The sequence below is a fragment of the Stylophora pistillata genome, chromosome 2 (genome assembly GCF_964205215.1).
Source record: "Stylophora pistillata chromosome 2, jaStyPist1.2, whole genome shotgun sequence".
Taxonomy (NCBI): Eukaryota; Metazoa; Cnidaria; class Anthozoa; order Scleractinia; family Pocilloporidae; genus Stylophora; species Stylophora pistillata.
In genome coordinates, this window is record NC_142520.1 from 13,242,464 (window position 1) to 13,249,080 (window position 6,617).

Sequence of the window (6,617 nt, forward strand, 5' to 3'; positions counted from 1 at the left end):
CAAAACTTGAAAGTTCGAGAGAGTTCATGTACCAGATACCAGATATATTCTATTTGAAGCTTTCCAAAGTCGAAAGTATTAGTTTATGTACGAGTTAGCTGTAGCGCTTTAAAATGTTTCTCAAGCAAGAGTGGAAAGGATTTCTACCATCTCCATTTGAAAACTTCCTTTCTGGCAGAAGCTTGTGTACATCCATTCATACGTGATCTCAGATATACTTCCGCTTTGTTACATCACGCAAAGTATTTCAACAGCATTTTTCTCATTTTTGGTGCACGGAAATTCTGCCTACAACTTTATCCTTTATTTTCACGAGTGGCGCTAATGAGGCATCGAAACTGATGTCTTGATTTTTCTATTCTATGGCCGCTTCTATAGCTATCAATCACTATTTTACTTGATCACGACTTAAACATATAATCTAGCTTGCATCGGACAAATGAATGACACACTTGGCCTCCTTCCCCATCCCACCTCTCCATCGTGCTAACCCTAGCCCCACCCCCTCCCTCCAGTCCGCTTCGCCTGAGATTGCCGGATTCTCATAATTAAACTTGCTGGACCAATGAGCATGACTGTCAGCTGGCGTTACTTGTGATCAAGCCATGAAGAGGCTTAATACTCGAATGCATCAGTTTAAACGAATCGATATCAGTTGCTGGACCCAGGACGCCCGAGTATCTCCTTGATGATACACCTCTAATTGAGATTAATTCGTTAATATAGACGGGCGCCAGACCGTGGTTAGCTTTAAAAGTATTTAAAAGCACTCTAAAGATTATTCTGTATCTGACGGGAAACCAGTGCAATGATTTCAGAAGTGGCGTTACATGGCAGTATTTGCTTTCTTCAAATATAAGGCGCGCGGCTGCACACTCAGCTAGTATTTGCTGCTGACCTCTTGTCCTCATTCACTCGCGTTGATCTCTTTGCGCGAATCAGCTGGCAGCTTTTTAATTGAACCAAGTTGAACTGGAAGGTAAGAAAACAGCGCAGCATCATTCCCATCCAAGACAGTTCACCATGTAAATAATTTGATATTATTAACTGAGGGGTTAATAAGGCAAGTTTACCACCATAAAGAGCATCTAAAGCCAATTTACGTTAATAACTCAGTTGAAAATACCGAGTTATCTTGTAATACTCCCTCCTCCAGCTATCCCCTTTAACCTGCATGTAAATAGTTTCGCTTTCAGAGGACTCACCTCTGTTGATACGTCGTCTGAAGTAATATCTCTCAGAGTTGGGTACAAAATCTTCAGGTATGGCTTCTTTGGTGCGGTTACTCAGCTCAAACTTGTCTTGAGTAAGGACGTAGTTGAAGCTTTGGCATGTCATGTCACAATGACATTCTCTTAAACACACATCAACATATGCCGCTCTAGTGATCGTCTTAAAAGCGTGTCCTCGCAGCATCATATCAGAAATTGACGTCTCACTGCTGAGTTGTCACTTCGATAGTCAGGTCAGGATCACGACGGACAAGTTACACTGTCCAGCAGAATCCAACTCGGATTGTGCTGTACACTTATGACAACAGACTAGAAGCAATAGGAGCAGCAGGAGGGTACGGATTATCCAGTAACAATGGTGAATACCGAGGGAGAGGTGTAAGAAGGATCGGCAATTTCTCCTTAACTAAAAGTGAGATCATCCGCATTCTTGTTGGCCGTGAAGGTGGAATCAACAACGTCTGTAATTCAGCAGGAGGAGGCGGAGGCACCTTCGTAGTGAGAGAAACTGACAATGCGCCTTTTATAATAGCAGGAGCCGGAGGAGGGATAGAAACGGTCACTTTCAGACATGAAGGATGTGATGCTAGTACGAACACAACAATTCATGGTCAGCGGGCAAGCGACGGACAAGGCACACAGATTGCTAATATTAGTAATTCAGCTGAGTAGACTTATTATGACAACATACAGTTGTATTTCAGTACCAGTTTTATTCCTAATCGTTATTGTGTTAGCTTACTTCTCAAATACTTCGTTTTAGATTACTTTAATTAGGTAAAAGCTTTCAAACACACTTTAAACCAGGGAAATTCAGCTAAATCTTGTACCCCTTTTCAGTCAATCTATGTTGAAAAGAAGAGAGAGTAATTGGATATATCCCTCCTATCATTTTTTCATTATTGTTTTAGGAGGTAAAATAGATGGTTTCTACTCCGGCGGCAGAAGTTCGCAGCACTTTGGTGGAATCATGCTGGGAATAAGTTGCAAAAATGAGATCAAGATTTTCCCTTATTTTTTCTACAATCGCGGCCGTTCATTTGCTAACAACTCAACTGAATTGCATTATCTAGAGTTGTTATTTATTTCCAGCAAAGGTGAGGGAAAACCTACACCATACCCAAAATGAATGAGCTACCTTGAGAAGAAAGAGAGAGGGAAAAACGTTTTAGCACTAAAGCTGAGAAAAAGAGGCCTGAAACTTGGCCTCTATGGACTTGAGTACTCATCACTAAGAATCCCGTATGTAAACTGACCCTTAGTAGTAAACATTATGAGGCGTAGCTAGCTGCATAAAATAATTTATTCCCTATGGGGGTAAAATTTAACCAGTATCGTCCGAGTAATGTTCTAACAGTAATCAAAACTATAACGAAATTCTCGAGCGTAATAGGTCATTACCAGCCCGATTCGAGCACTAATAAGACAATGTACGCGTCCTCCTTGTCATCGTTTAGTGTCATAGGACAGTTGACACTTAATGCCTGTGTAAGTGGCAATACGCGTCATGTGCGCGCGCTACTGTCGCCCATTTTGCGGTGCTAACTGTTGTTGTTTCATGAAAACGTATAACCGATGTTTAGTTTCTCTCTCAAATTTTGTCATAGTTTAGATTAATTGGGAACAGGACTTCGCGTCGTCCAATTCTGTCCTGTCACTAAAAGAACGATTAGCAGACTAGACTCCCGCTTCGCGTTCGTCCGATGATTACGGGCCGAATTGGACTCCACTCAGTTCTGGTACCATATAGGGGCTACAGAGAATGTCTTTGATTTATTCTTTCATATACAGAATCACGCATGATAACAACTTATATCAAGTGAAAATGGTTAAAGCGAAAAGTTTAGTTTTTGTCTTTCGATTAAGATGGGCACAACTAGCCTCACGCTGAGAGCGACGAAAATTTTGATGTATTAAGTTCTTTTTTCCGTACAAAACTTTATAACAATTTACACTGAAAGACGTGAAATAAATTTCATTTTTCCTCTGGATGAAATGATCCTGGAAGGCTTTTTTTATGCATCGCTAAAATTGTATTTCACCGGTGAGGATCAGTTTGCTTCATTTTCATCCGCAGATCAAATAAAATTTATTAAATTGTAAGTTCTAATCTAGATTTAGTAAAATCCCTATTTTTAGCGCTGAGCTTGTAAAAAATTTAGATGCAGATTATATTTTATCTGGGAGAGCAAAATACTTTAATCACAGGAGATTAAATTACCGAACTATATGTTTGAAATATAGGCGGTGAAGGGAACATTGGGTTCCATTCTTCAGCAATAACAACATTGCCTGGGCCTTTCAACCCAGTAGAGAAATTAACTGCCAAACCAGTTTCAGGTTTTTCAACGGGCGACCATGTTCGGTTTACAAAAGAATATAGTTTTCACAGTTTTACTGACTCTTTCCTTAGAAAAAGACAGTACACCAAGTATGAAAATGATACGATGAGGCTGTTACAACTGCTGTGGCTATTTTTTATAGTAAAACTGATTTGTGATTAAAAAAAGAAACATGGATTGGCATTGATGTTTTCCTTTTAAACGGCCATCGACAAAAGAATACTTTTAAACAACGGAGTTAAAGAGAAAAGAAGAATGATTTCGGATGTCTATTTCCTTTTACACGTAGGAAAACGCTTTCAAATTTACACCTTAGTCGTTGGTCTCATCCTGGAGTGATGGCCATTTTACGGTTTACGATTAAATTCTTTCTTTTGCGGTTGCCAGAAGTATTTTTACAGTTAACCCATCGTGTACGACTAGAAGTTAGAATTTGTGAGTTTTGACGCCTAACAGCTAAATTTTTAGCTATTAATCTCATTGAGACTCTCTCAGTCGTAATTTTAATTTTTACCTCTCATTATTTTATTTCAAAAATTAGCTGCTGATAAATAGTTTCTTCACTGTTTTGGCTTATTGATCTCAAACAAATTGTACACTCTAACCTCTCCATAAAAAAAAAAAAAAAAAAAATAGCTGGGACTTGAAAAAAAATTATTGCTAATCAGGGCTTCCTTCGCTTCAGAGTGATAAGTGATACCATTAGAGTTACGTGAACTGAAGCTAAGTACCTTAGGTAGCAACATAACATCGGATTATCGGGGTGCCGAAGAAACCACTTCTTATCACGTAAACAGAAATAAACTGAAATCTCGACTGCACTGCGTGAGCAAGCTCCTTTCATTTCTATCCACTAGGAACCTACATTATCCATGCCTTGTTTACAAGCTCCAACGGCTCTTGCATAGCATATCTTATGCAGGCAACGTTATGATTAACGTCGAGACGTGATCGAAGAAAGTCGCATGTGGGGCTATTATTTTCTGCTCATCAACAGTCTTTTGTTTCGCCGCTTTTCTTTATGCTTTTTGGTTATGATTAAGGTTATGATTAACGTTATGATTACGCTTTTCCGTAATGATTAACATCGAAACGGGATCGAAGAAAGTCGCATGTGGGGCTATTATTTTCTGCTCATCAACAGTCTTTTGTTTCGCCGCTTTTCTATTGCCACCGTAGCCAAAGTTCCTTTAAGTCCCTGTTACTTATTAGTATGATGCACGATCCTTCGCAGTAGATAGCGCTATTTATGCAATAGCGAAAATCAGACCTGAAAAAAATCAGGCCTGTACGGGATTCGAACCACTGACCTCTGCGATACTAGTGCAGCGCTCTACCAATTGAGCTAACAAGCCAACTGGGACTGCAGGCCGTTAAGTTGATTCGTGATAAACCCGTGATGATAAATCAGATTCAATGAATATATGAAGTTCATATATTTTGAACTACGGTAACTAATACCGCAGTTCAAAATATATGAACTTCATATATTCATTGTATCTTACTTATTAGTATTAATAAGAATGTGTGCCTTGATTGGCTGAAACGACTATCGTTTGTTGTGCTGATAAACCCATAGAAAACTGAAATATCTTCCTGTCCTGAGAAATAGCACCACTGGGGACGAATTCCAAGACGACGCTGTGAACGCCAAAAATAACGAGAAATATTCTAGGATCTTTCAAATTGTCTACCTAAAATGCTGAAGCTTCACATTTTCTCACCACGAAAGAAAAGTCGAGGAGGAGATGTTACCACGTTTAGACTTCAAGAGATAGGATCTTATTCGGAAATTTATAAGAAATTCGATCTTATTCGGAAATTTATAAGAAATTCGATCTTATTCGGAAATTTATTGGAAAGTTTGTAGACCACTCTCAAATCAAGTGGTACAGTTTTTTTCCATTACAAAACAGATATAAGTAATTTAAAGGAAGATGCTTCCCCGACACATCACCTGTTAAATTCTATTAGTCCAAACTGACTGTGTATATGGATAAGAGTGAACAAAATAATATATATGTGAACGGCGGGTTACCAAAGAAATATCAAAGCAATCTTCGCAGTAATGAACACTTCTCACGCATATGATTTTTATATTTTCACAGTCATTTATTCATCCCTTCACGGGTTTATTACGAAACATCATGTTTACTAACTCCCAGTTTGCTAGTTAGCTCAGTCGGTAGAGCACTGCACCAGTATCGCAGAGGTCGTGGGTTCAAAACTCCCGTATAGGTCTGATTTTTTTGTGCCCTATTTTGACTACTGTTCAAGTATTGTGCATTGCTGCGAAGATTGCTTAGATATTCATTTCTAAACCCGCAGTTCACATATATGATTTTCATATATTCCCAGGCAAAACAAATAATGTTGATAATGATAACAATTATAATAATGATAATAATAGTGATAATAAGAGGTATGGTAAGGGATGCATATATTTAAAGCAGTCTGTCAGTATCTCATTTGACAGCCTGTTGACAACACAACTAAAGAAGCAAGAATGAATTTCAAGTAAGGACTTAATCGGAGCTTAAAATTATGACAACTTTTGTGGTTTCTTTGTTCCCTCTGAGGAATCCACTGATACACATCAGTTGCTAGTCTCCTTCGCAACCGTTGTTTGGGCTCGTCACGCAATGCTCCCTCCCCCACGGCTGCGAAGGAGACTAATCAGTTGTCAGTATATACTAAAAATATGGATAGCGTCGAAAGTGGGCTCTGATTGGCTACTCAAACTGCCGATATCCTTTGTTAGTATATACTAAAATAGTGGATAGCGTTGAAGGCACGCTCTGATTGGCTAGTCAAACTCCGAATATCCTTTGCTATTTACCTCCAAGCAACTCGGGAAAAATTGGAGTCCCGGTTCGCATCCGTGACAAGCGAAGAAATCACTCAAATTAATTTTTGGTGGTGTATATATCTCACTGTTCTAGTATATACTGAAACAACTATTCACCACCGAGCAAAGCGCGCGGGATTTGCATCCAAAAATATTGGAACCGCTGTAGGATAAATTAGTAAAAATAATCGTTTT